At 48.2% G+C, this 12,760-nt stretch overlaps 1 protein-coding gene across 2 annotated transcripts in view; it reads left to right on the top strand.

The window, feature by feature from the left end:
- Positions 1 to 12,760, top strand: part of PRICKLE2 (prickle planar cell polarity protein 2) — a 108,988-nt gene that overhangs the window by 54,805 nt on the left and 41,423 nt on the right. The window contains exon 1 of one of the 2 annotated variants that reach the window (XM_037386675.1): positions 10,345 to 10,873. The exons of the other annotated variant lie outside the window; for it this stretch is intronic. The gene's annotated coding sequence lies outside the window, so the exon portion shown is untranslated. Of the gene's footprint in view, positions 1 to 10,344; positions 10,874 to 12,760 lie in introns of those variants that run through there. 2 annotated transcript variants of the gene reach the window in all.

Genomic DNA, 12,760 nt, shown 5'->3' with positions numbered 1-12,760 from the left:
TTCTTCACAAGGGGTTAAATTTCCTCAATGTAAATATTCTCCGCTTCCCAAGATTGTTATTTGTTGGCTCCATGCTCTCATTTTCTTAAGCACTGTAGGAAGGGGTTGATTGCATGAAGAGCTTGGAGCTCACACCTCTGAGCATCTTCACAGTAGGCACTTTCTCAGTGTCTAACACCCACTAAAAATCAGTGGGAGCTGAATCCTTAACTACTGCCAATATATCCAGTTGTCCTGAGCATCTGACTTCTCTTGACCGGCTCTGTTAGACCAAGGGGTAGCAGAAAGGAAGCAAGAAGAGCAATCGCTCCTGGAGCATGAGCACCAGAAATAGTTCAGAATTACTCTGCATCTAAGCCACAGGATATTTTGCTATTTAGGGCCCATAGCCTCTCACATAAGCAACTTTGCAACCCCTGTACTGGCTGCAAGCCCCTAAACTGGTGGTTAGGGGTGAGGGTGGTGGCGCTTTTCCCTTGCAGCGGGCTCCCCAAAAGGAGAAGAGCAGCAGCAAGCGGTTGTTTGATGAGGGTGTTGGGAGACATTAGTCCTCAGCTCCCCAGAAACCTAGAGAAGGCTCATTTGTGTTTCATCGTAGCACATGGCACGAATCTGAAGTGGAGCGGCAGGCACATCTGATGTTGGCTATTCCAAGCTCTGGCCACAACCAGGAGCAGCACAGGGTGGGCGTTGCAGCACGGTGAGGTGTCTGGTGCCTGTGCAGGCAGCACGGGCTCTGCTGGTGAGCTGCCAACAGGCAGTGTTTTCACCTAAATTCCCAGTGGATTTCAAACGAGCATCTACCCCATAACTTCTCCACCGTTTTCAATGTTTCCAAACCAATTAACGGTTAGTATATAAAAGAATAATAAAAATCATTGCACTCCAGTTATATCACTATATCTGCTTTCCAATCCTTTAAAATATTCTTCTATCAGGAAGTCTCCTTCCATTAAACCAGGGCTGCTTTGGCTTTTGGTGAGCTGCAGAGCAATTTTTTCTGTGCTATGTGCTCACTGCCAACTTTTTGCAAACATGGCATGGGTGAGGACAAGTGTGTTTCAAAGGAATTTATCTTAGGATGCTTCAGAGAAGGACGTTGGGCATGTGCCCATCAGAGGAGGACGGATATATATGCCCACCGTAAATTATTTTTGTCGTGTTGTGTCATTTTCAGTAGAATGGCTCATCTCTGAGGCTCTAGGGACTTCAGAAAGCTGAGTATGGCAGGTTTGCCTCAGTGTGGAAGTGACGAAGTTTTGTTCAAAGCCACATGCAGAGTCATAGTTGACATCAAAACTAAACCCAGTTCCGTGCCCCTTCTCTAAGCAGAGCGTGCTGCTTGCTCAGGTGGTGGTGGAAAGTCTGGGAAAGCAGGAAAGTGCTCTCCTCTGCGTCTGTCATGGAATGAAAACTTTACCAAAGTCAAAACTTTTTTCAGAGCAGAGATATTCAGAGTACAGCAAGCCTCAAAATCTTTCTTGGCCATGGGTCTGTGCCAGTGCGTGGAGCAGACGCTCGGGGAGGGGAAGGCAGCTGTTGAGCTGTGATTGCTGCTTATTACACTAATTATAATAGTCTCGCTGGTATTGTGAGCTTCCCTACTCCTTCCCCCATCTGTCTGTTTGGCCATCCATGGTTGCTCATCTTTTTGAGATGCATGTTTGAAGTGTTTAGTACTGCAGGGACCCTGACTGCGCTCCCCCTCCGCTTCCCCGCGTGGATATGAGGGAGTGATCGCTGCACAGAGAAGGAATTTTGGGGATTGAGCTGTTTGCCCTGAAATAAGGCCATGGGAAGGTGAGATGTTGCCCTGACTCTGCAATTCTACATTTCTAAGGATCTCAGCTGGGTGAGCCACCTTGGTCTGGAGCATCCCAACCTGTTTGGGATGGAGGGAAGAGGACGATGTCCAGCACTTGCATTGTTGCCTTTTTTCCTTTGTATTTTGTTTTTTTGCTCTGTAGCCGTGCAGCCAGTCTAAAAACTGGTCAGAGCAATCCCTTCCAGTCTGAGCATGCTGCAGAAAGGTTCTCAGGTCTAACCCCAAGAACATCCACTGTTTTCCAGAAATGCCTTCACCCCTCTGCCATGGGAGCCTGCCTGACCCAGCCCTTGGTACACCCCCTGGCAGCAGCTGAGCTGACCCCCAAATTGCTGTTCTTTAGTTGCAAGGAGACACTGTAAGTTAAAATGCTCAGCAAAAAGAAAGCACTGCTCCTTTGGATGCCCACCTGGTTTTTATTTCACTGGGGAGGGGTTACTCCTTGTCACAGGGTGCTTGCTTTGAAGAACAGCCCACTCCAAAGCAGCCAGCAAAATGCTTTCTGAACAACGAAACAATGGGACTCGCTAATCTCTAGCAGCAATAATTACTTCTAAAAGGCTGATGTATTTAGTCTGCTTATGTTTAGCAAATATGTTTGCTTCACCCTTTGAAGATAATGCTGCGTGCAGCACAGCGTGGTAGGGAAAAAAAGAGGAAGAAATGGCCTGTGGTTTTTAGCGTGTTTAACAAGCAATGGCTGACAGCAATAGCATTCGATAGTGCCCCTGTTAATTGTGAGTAACGGGGTTTCTACACCCCTCCTGGTGCACGAGCTGTGGGCAGGGTGCCCTCGTGGGCTCGCACAGGCTGGGAGCACCGCGCCTGAGCCTCAGTCTGGTGGAGGGAGGCAGCAGCCCAGCACAGTGATGCTGGTGTCTCTGCAAGTGTGGGGCACACCTGAAGTCCACTGGCTGGGGACGTCTGCGAGCCGTGCTTTGGCATGGCTACGATGGCAGCAACCAGCATCTCCTTGTGGGGTGGCTTTGACCCTTCGCTAGAGACTGTTAGCGGGGGCGGGGGCTGGGGCTTGTGCAGCCGGGAGGGATGCTGCTGGGATACTGCCTGCACGGGACCCATCCAGGAGACGGAGACAGGCTGGGACCCACAGAGGAGCGAGCCAGCGCTGGAGTCAGGGACCACGCTACTGGCTGACCCTCTCCTGATACGGTCTTAATCCCTCCCGGTGGGTCCTGATCCTCCGCTGTTCCTACGGCAGACAATTTAGTTGCATTTCCCTATAGATCATGGTAAGATAAAAGCATGGCCGTGTTTTGGAATAAGGGAAGTGGGTTTCGAGGATGACAGGTTGTGCGAGGAAGGGATGCGGGTTTCCAGCTGCACGCTGTGGCCGCCTTTGATGAGGGCGGTGATTGATGCTGCGTTGGGAGCAGGCAGCCGTCAGCTGGCGATGTGCTGACCTTTCCCGCGCGGGCTGAGCGGCTCTAATGATCTTGATGGGGCTGGCAATTTGTATATTGGGTTTGATGTACGAGGCTTGACATGGCATGGAGAAATGGGACTCGGATTTGACTGACAGCCCTTTCCCATTAAGGATGGTGAGGCGCAGGCTGTTTTCCAGTCATTTCTTTCAGGGACCGTTTTGCCGAATTATATTGTAGCAGAGAAGTTTTGCCGTTAAATATCTTCCTTTATACTGCTTCCAAGCAGTTAAAAAAAGATGAGAGATGAAGTAACTTGCAGGCCAGAAGGCTTATCACTAAAAAGGCTGTTCAAATTATACACTTAAATTAATTAATACTTAGTGAATAATTTTTACCCTCGCTTTCATGTTTAGGCTCCTTAGGCAGATAAAACAATGCAGTAGCTTGAGCCTGGGATTATTTTTTTTATAATTCAGCTGTATTCAAAATTTAAAACCCTTGACTTCTTGCAGGCAACGTTAAAACCTTTTAATTTCCATGAGTCAAGCTGTGTATAAATCATACCCTGGTTGGCACATCTCATGGGTGCTTGTGGCAAGAGTAATGAATTTCATGGTTTGTTATGAACTACTAAAACCAACACAAACACAGAAAGCCCGTTGTAATCTCAGCATATCATTCAAGGAAGCAATTTATTCCTAAGTATGAACAAATGTCAAGCCATGATAACAAATTGTTATTACTAATTAAAACAAAGGGAAGAATAGCAAACAGCTCTTGTCATTTGTGTGCAGTGCCAGGCTGTCTCAGGGGTGCTGGAGCTCCATCCAGCCACAGCCGGTGGGACAGCCAGGCTGCAAACCTTGCCAGAGCCTCAAACACGCTGACCCCCTCCGTGCACGCCAGGCAGCCAGGAAAACACCCAGGCTTAAGTCAAGATAACACTTTTCATAATTTTATTGGTTCAATTATTGGTTGTTTTTTTTTAAATTTAGAGTCAAGGTTAGCTAGATTGTAGAAGTCTTGTCATGGGTAGAGTCTGGGGTGGACGCGTGCCAGTCCATCACCTTGCTCTAGCTGGTTTTATATCATCCAGGTCTACTTCATGCTCTCAGGTACGGAATAAAAACCTATTTTGGCACCTTTCTTCCTAGTGAGCAGTTAGGAGGTGAGGAGCCAGGTGTTCCTGACCATGACCACTCTCCCTGTGTTTGTAAATACACTGGGAAATTTAAGACTCGAAAGGCATCACGAAAGCCCATTTCCATTCATGACCCAGCAGCGTGTGTGATTTCCTCCCAGACGTGTTACCGAGCATCAGCTGGATCCAAAAATGTGCTGGATTTACCGTCTCCCTGTGTATTTACACCAATTTGCAAGCAAGCAGCAAATAGGTCTTTTCTCTTAGTTGGCAAAGAGCGGACAGCCATGTCTCTCCTGGGCAGGAGCAGAAACATGGCCATCTGAAAGCATCGGTGGTTCCTGAGGAGTTTGGATGCAGGTTTGTGCAGCCCTGGGACCTGCCTGCGGTGCCTGGCTTGGAGCACCAAAACCCTGCTGGCAGCCAGAGAAGATGTGCACGGTCCGTTTTTTACCTCTAGGGAGGTAAAACCCAGACCTGTGTTGCTTGACCAGGACTCTGGGCTGGCTCAAGACTTGCCTCTGAGCACGGAGACAGTGGAGCACCGTGCCCTGGTCCTGGGGGATGCACAGCTTTTTGCTGGGGGGACCAGGTTCTGCATGGATAGTGCAGAGGGGAGCTCAGTGAGCAAAGGCAAGAAATCCTCAGGGCATACCTACTGACCCGAAACACCCTGTTAGACAGGTTTGAAGCCAAGAAATAAAATAAAAATCATCTAACATGACAGCAGCCCTGACAGTGTCAGGCAGCGAGAAGGGCGGCAGCGAGGGAGTCCTGAGCTGCTGCCAAGGCACACGTTAATGCAGACTTGCAGGGTTAGTTGGTTATCCTGAAAATACATCTTCTGTTTTGTGTAAATGGAAAATTAATTTGTTGCTGATCAAAGGTTTAGATCTTTGGAAAACATACCACCAGATAAGCTGAAGATTTATGCGTTTCCTTTGTAACATATTTTCAGTGAATGTTTTATTGTTCATGGAAAGGCCCCAAGAAAAATATGTCATTAAAAAAAATAACTGTGTTGAGTTTATTTAGCTTAAATTACAATACAGTGCTTTAATGAGGCTTTTGTAGACATCATTAAAGGACACTATTAAAAAGTCTTCAGATTAGAATACTATCAGGCTAGCAAAGGGGAGAAAACCACATGAGCATCTAGATTGTTGTTCACATTCAGTTACAGATTTGATTTCAACGTACAAAAGTGAAAGACATAGTACTGCTGAGTTAAAGCCGGAGGCTATGAAAAGCCTTATTGTTGTTAAGCTCTCTAAAGCTTCTTGTGTTAAGGTGATTTTTTGGAAAAAAAGAAAAAAAAAAAAAAAGAGAGAGAGAGAAAGAGATAGTGATGGATTGAAATGCTATCTGCAGCGTGCTCCGTGTGTTGCACTGGAACGTGTGGTGTCAGTCTGCGAGCCGGGGGTGTGTGGTGGGTGAGGGTCCTTTTGGGGTTCCTTGTGCTGGGGGGACGGGGTGCAGGGCAGCGATGCTCGGGTGGGAGCACCAGCACAGTGTGCTGGGTCCTCCCACGGTGCCACCCCTGCGTTCGCATGGCTCAGCGCTGGCCGAGGACATGGGTGGCACAGGGTGTGCTCACAGCTGCAGCCTCACTACCTGACTCTGCCTGCGCACCGGAGGATGCCAGCGAGGGTCAGGCCTGTCTTGCTGAGTGAATTGGTAGAAAATACAGAAAATTGTGTCTAAAATCATCTGCAGTGCATATGGGCTGTACCTCCCCTTCTCTGTCAGCTGCTGCTGGGCTCAAGGGTGTTTAAAAACTAAATTCCTGCTTGCAGACCGACAGCACAGATCCTTATCCGTGGCTGTGCCGAAAATGAGTGGAACGCAGCAGCAGTGACAGCAGGAGGAGGGGTCTGGCTTGCGCAGCAGCCGCGTGAAAGTACAAATGGCAGCCCCGAGGAAAAGCGGAGGAGCCCAAGTTTTTGGGATTAAAGATCGGCATCTGATGTTGGTCTCTCTGTCCCTCCCTCCATCCCGTTTTTCTTTGAGATAAGATATCCCTGCTTCTGGCATTGAGAGATATGGGGAGGGTCTGATGCCTTGCTTAAAAAGAATAAGAAGAAAAAGAACTAAAAAAGAGAACTTAACTTCATTTAAAGTCATGACCTGTATTTCATGACTCGAGCTCTCCAAGAAGCCTTCCCCATACCTTGGGCTTATCCCTTTGTGTGCCCCAGGAGGAGTGGAGCCAGACCCCACCATGTAGGGTCTCCCCTCCTCCCTGTTCACTGCTAACAGCTTTTTGCAATCACCTTGCCTTTCCCTTCTGGTCTTTGCAAAGCCATGCCCTCCCCAGCCTCTCACTCTGCTGTGTATTGCTGCCCCATCACCAGGGGAGCACTGCTCCAGCTGTCCCCAGCCCTGGGGCCGCAGGACACATCCCATCCTGGCACCGGGGCGGGAGGGCTGGCTCAGCCTGTGGAGATTGCTCTGCAAAGTACAGGGGCAAGTGTGGGATGGAAGGGGGAAAAGCCATGTTAAGTGCCCATTTCTGCATTTCTGTGGCTAGAAAGAGTAATGCGAAAGTAATCTGTTACTGTGCCAATTGCTGTGAGCCAGGGCAGGCTCAAGTGATGGCAGGGGGACCTGCCATCCCAGCAAGCCCAGACAGGCTGGTGGTGCACGTGGTGGCAGTCAGCCTTCACCCCACAGGCAGCATTTCAGGGTGGCAGAGGCTGGAGCCTCTGTGACATCCCGTAGTGGCAGCACTGTGCTCTGCCCTGGCACACGGCAGCAGAGGATGCTCACTAAATAATTCAGAAGGGCAACTCGATCTGACATTCATCAGGTTAGTAGCCTGGTGACCTGGAGGGCACTAGTCTGCTGTCGCTGCCTGTGGCTGTGCCGTGTAGCTCGTTGTCATCAGGAGAGCCGGCAGTGTCACGTGGAGGAGCCCTATTGACTGACAGCTGATCGATACACCAAGGGGATAAAATACAGCGTTTATGAAACATGGGCTCTTACAACGATTTGTTAAATGAGCCGTAGGTATGAGTTTGTGCAAATGGCAGAAAGCTTAAAGTTTATCTTTAAAACCAGCAGCAAAGAGCAGAAAGTGGCTATGTTTACAAGCAGAGTTATCCATCTCACACCCCTGCACCTAAGCGGGGGCTTCCTGCTCTTGATCTTTATTTCTGCAGCTAAGGTTTTACTTCTGGTCATTTGCTTATTGCTGGCAGTTGTCAGCATCCAGCCTTGTAATGGTGCAAGTCCTTCACATGACCTTTGATAATGTGCTCCACCGGCTTGGTATTCTCCTTGCTGCTTAATGAAACACCCGTTTCACCTGCATAATATGCAGAATCTGTCAAGAAATCTTGCGTGCCTTCTGGAGTTACTCCAACACATGACCTTTTCACAAGCCTCGCAGTAGGTAATGGTAATATGGAGCAGTTGCCAGTGAACTGGCAGCTTTCAAAGCAGGAAGGATCATTTCCACTTTCCTAAGACACTTGTGTGTCCAAATGTGGCAGCTTCTAATCTTACTTCTTGTCTCAGAAGAGGCTGTTTGTTGGATGTTGTGGCTATTCAGGTTTGCGAGGACTGGAATAAGTCTGTGAGGAGCAGTGATGATTATACATGCTGTTTGGATACACAAGCACTTCTGCTCATAGCTAGTCATGCAGCTGAGATGTTGTAAGTGTTGGTCTTACTGACCTTTTACATCTTTTCACGATTCTCACTCCCATTTTATCTTTGTGGATTAACTTGTACTTAAAAGTTTGCAATTTCTGATGTGATCCCTTTCTTGCGGGTGGTCCGGTTGGCCAAGACAGCCAAGCAGAACTCACCTTTGCTGTAGGATGCTTGGTTGCACGGGGATGACACCACCATCCACCCTGTGGTGGGATCATACCAGGCTGGTGCCGGGTTATCAAAGCTGCTGTGGATGGAGTTACACAGAGCACGTCATACAAGAAGTGGGGTTGGACACCTGGGCTTGTGCCCTGCCAACCTTACCCCTGAGCAAGGGGCCAGCTGGTGGTCCTGCCCAAGTGGCACTTGGAGCACTAACAGACACTTTGCTCCCAAGTGTTTATAGCTGAAGGGCCTTTGCTCCTTGAAAATTCATGCAGATAAAGTCAGGCATTTTACTCATGGGTTTGACGAAAATTAGCACCTACAGGACCCACCGTACGGAGCAGGACATATTCTTTGTGCCGGTTGCAGCCCCTAGTCACTGCTGCCTGCTTTTAGCAACACATTTCCAGGGAAGATCGTTACAGTAAACACAGGTAATTTCTGCTTTACAGCATTTCTGTCAACAGTATCATTTTATAACCAGGCTTCTTTATTTGCTTTTGTCCTGTTCAGGTTTGTCTCATTTTCTTTGCATTGTAATTAACATGTTCTCATTTCAAGAAGAAAAATACATCATCTCTGGGCTGTGGCACGTTAACCATAGAGAGGTGAGCTGGAAGGGGCAAAATGTGCCAGTTTAGGAAGCTGAAGGGTCAGGGGAATTTTTTTTCATAGAAGTTTTGTTGCTCTGTGTAGTTGGAGGAGTTGCCCAGCAGAAGTGGAGGTGATGCTGCTCCTTCTTCCATGAAAGGAAGGTCTGACCCGGCTAGATAGGGTAACAGGGTCTGCGCTCAGCTCTTGGACTTGCAGCTGCAGATTGGATTAAAATTAGGGGGGGGGGGAGAGAAAAAAAAAATTAAGAAATAATTAAAAAAGGAACTGTAAGTGCTCAAATGTTTTATCAACAACCCTGAATATTTTCTTTCTTCTGAAGCTGTCTGAGCCAGAAGAGATCTCTGCAGGTTCTCGCTCCATCCCACCTGGCCAGGGGAAGCTGGGGGGCCTTCAAGGGGGAGCTGGGCTGGTTTGTCCCAGCTGAAGGTCCCCCTTGAGATTTTGAGTGTAATTCCATATAATGAAACCTAATTTATGAGCCTTAATAATAATAATTCAAGGCATTTGAGACTGCAGAAAGACTCACAGCTGTAGTTTTTGCATCCTTCTGTGTTCTGTAAACATAGCTAATGTTGCCAAAATCAAGGGCTCTGAAATCCGGATTCAGGCCCCAAAAGTCAGGAGCGTGCTACAAAAGCAGTATATTGGGCATGTTTTATTTGCTTTCTGTATTTTTCCAAGTCCACAAAAACTAGGTTTTTTGATTTCACTCACTTTTCGCAAACGCAGGAGCTAAGAAGTATGCTCTCCTCCTGTTGACTTGCATTAGAGATTTGTGATCACCTAATTCCCAAGCAATGGGCTTTAGGACCAGCAGAAGAGATTTGGCAGCAAAGCTCCTTCTCTGCATTTTCTTTTCTTTTCCAGAGGGAGGAGAACACGGGGGAAGGAGGTGGTGGTATCCCTGTTGGGGTGCTGTATTCCTGGGGCTCACAGTACTCACCTGAGATACACATAAAATGTGCGAGTCGTGCCTCTCTTGGGGCTGTATGAAAGAAAATGTATTAAAATATGTGGTAACCAAAATGCCACGCTCATAACTTGTATTTCCCAGAATATTTAGCCCTGCTGGTGCACAAACATGCTACGTCTAAAACCCAGTGGGGAATCGTAGCAAATGACTGCAGAAAATAATTAAGAGGGCATTGAAAGCCAGGAGAAAAACGATACGTCGCTGAGAGCCAGCGGATCATTGCTTTAATAGCCTGCGTACCTAAGAAGCAGTGCCTTAAGTTTGACAGCGAGTTGAGATTCGGTCAGCATCTAATAAGATGATAGTTGTGGAAGGATAATTAGTGTCTTCACACCATTCAATTTGGGCTGCTGGTGTGGAGCCAACTCTTTGAAACGCGCACATGCGAGCCAGCGAGAAGGATTTATTATGATTATTTTTTATTTTTTTTCCCCCTAAGCAGCCTAGAGGATTTATTGATTTCTAAGAGCGGGCTGATTTCCTTGTAAATAAACGGGAGGGTGGCCGGCCGCGGTCCGGATGCGGTGACTTTGGCTTGCTGACATCATTGCTCATTAGCATGCAGGAGAGGAGCGCAATGCAACAGCAGAGCCCCGCGTCGCTCCCGCACCAGCAATTATTCTCCACGGGCTGCATCTCTCCTCGTTAATGCCTTGTGCTCGGAGAGCAAATTGGACATCCTCTTGCCACCTCGAAGGGTCATTTAGCGAAAGGCGGGCTGGAGGGGGGAGCTGCTGGATTCATTTGGATTGGGAGCAGAGAGGGGGGCACCCTCCAGAGCTGGATTGCAGAGCGAGGCAATTTAAGCCAAAGCTTAAGGCGCGGGGCAGGAATGGCATGTTTTTCCACGGCAGGTTTCCTTCGGAGCCGTGCCGCGGTCGGTGCGTGCCTCCTCTGAAAGGCTCCGACAAAAGCCCGTCTGGCGGCAGCCCCTGGCTGCGTGCGGCGGGGCGGTGGGCTGCGCCGGGGGAGTGTGGGATGCTTTATGGCACTGCGGTGCTTGGGCTGGTCCTGGGAGCAGCCCACCAGCCAAAAGGCGACCGGCGTAACTAGGACGGCTCAGCATCCCGCTGGATTTTTCCCTCCTGCACTGTCACCGTCAGTGGGAACAGGTAAGAAACTGTCTTTTGCCAGCAACTTCAAAGTTGTCATGCATTCTTAGGACGGATAGAAAGTAGAAGAGAGGGAGGAGGAGAAGGAATAAGCAGCATTCTGTGGATGCATGTAGCTGCGTGCTAACTTTGCTCAACGTGCCGTTGGTGGAGATCTGTGAGGGGGCTGCACATATTTTCCCAGCCTTTGCTGTTCTCGTTGTTTATGGATGTAAAAGGTTAATGGTTAAATTGCATTTCTGCAGCTGCAGGAAGTCAGGGAGAAACGCTGATGCCACCGTAATGGATTTTTCATTTTAGAAATAATCAGGAAGGCTCAACTGGCTCTAAACAGCCATGAGTATTAAAAAAATCCTCATCTCACCATGCTAATTTTATTGCTTTGATAAATGCAGCTTCTGGAAGCCTGGGTTCTCTGGGTATTTTCTGAGCAGACTGTGTGCAGGCTGGTGTTCTGGATGAGGACATCACTGCTCAGATGTTTATTGTGGTGATTTTGCATTCCTGAGGAAAGAGAGTTTTAAAGTAATAATCTTCCTGCATCCTTCTGTTTCATGCCAGAATGCCTAACTATAAACCAACCTGGAACTGCAACCTGGGGGTTATGTTTTTCGGTGCAATCTTTTCAAGTCAAATTTCCTTTATTCCTTGAAGGAACATTTTAAGCAGATGTGACACAGACATGACCTGTGACCGTAGAAAGATTTTAATCCAGTTACTCTTTGTTTTGTAGCCATGATTCCTTGGCAGTGCTAAACACTGATTGAATCTTTTCGAGCTGTTGAGGATTAGCGCTGGACAGAATAATGCCAAAATAATTATTCGCACCAGATGCAGTGTCATCCTTTCAGTTTTAGCTCTCTTATCGTGTAACTTATCTGACTTATTTTTATTCGGCAATTATTTCACCTACTGTGGGAGCACTTACATGTCTCGCGTCACCGCGTTGTATTTATAAGGGTGACAGCTTGAGCCTTTGATAAAGATTTGTAAAGTAAAACTATCTGCAGCTAACAAGATTATATTTTGCTTCGTATTTTAAGCTTCTCCCATTGCATGTTTTCTACCGGCTTAACAAAATGACCCAGCCTTGGACACTTGCTGTTGCCAGACTTGCTCAGGCTCAGCCGGCACATACACAGATCAGCCTGGCGGTGATTGCTTTCACAAGTGGGTCGGTATTGCCTGTCTCAGGGGACGTTGTCTAAGCCTTAACTTTGGAAATAATTAGAATTTTCAACTGAGCTCATCCTGCTTCTGAGCATTCTGCCCGTTGGCCAGGTTTTTTCCTTTAGGATGTATGGCCTGGGAGATGCTGGAATTGCAGCGTGTTTACTGCTTCCTGTGGGTTCTGCTTGTCATGCTGCAAATGTGGGCTGGTGAAGTCCATTAAAATAGCACTTACATCCCCGGGGCAGATCGCTGGGAACCCGCTTAGCTTAGCCCGTCTGTCATGAGACCGACCAGGGCTGGAGAGATGGGCAGCAAGCCTGGAACAGCACCACGGGAGAGAGGGGCAGGAAGATAAATGCTGCCTGTGGAGAGACCAGGGTTATGCAAACTTGAGAAGACAGTGAGGTCCCACATGCTGAACAGAGACAGGCTTCTTCATGGAGACTGGTCCTGGATCCAGAGGGAGAGCCCCAGTCTTGCTAGAACCCCAGGCTTGGAGGCAATTTTCTTCCTTCAGTTAAGGAGCAGAAAGAACCCCCCTGGGCTACAGCTCTGCATCTTGTTAGGCTGAAAAGCCACCAAATGGTATAATAAAAATCTGACAAGATAACCCGTGGCGTAGGACAGGGGCTTTGCAGCACAGGCGCACGCTGGCTCCGGGGTGGGGAGCCCTGCTGAGCTCAGCCCAGGGGCAGAGTTTGGCAAAGGTCCCAT

The sequence above is a fragment of the Falco rusticolus genome, chromosome 4 (assembly GCF_015220075.1).
Source record: "Falco rusticolus isolate bFalRus1 chromosome 4, bFalRus1.pri, whole genome shotgun sequence".
NCBI classification, from domain to species: Eukaryota; Metazoa; Chordata; class Aves; order Falconiformes; family Falconidae; genus Falco; species Falco rusticolus.
Note: the sequence above shows the minus strand (reverse complement) of the source record. Positions and strands in the feature narration are given on the sequence as shown.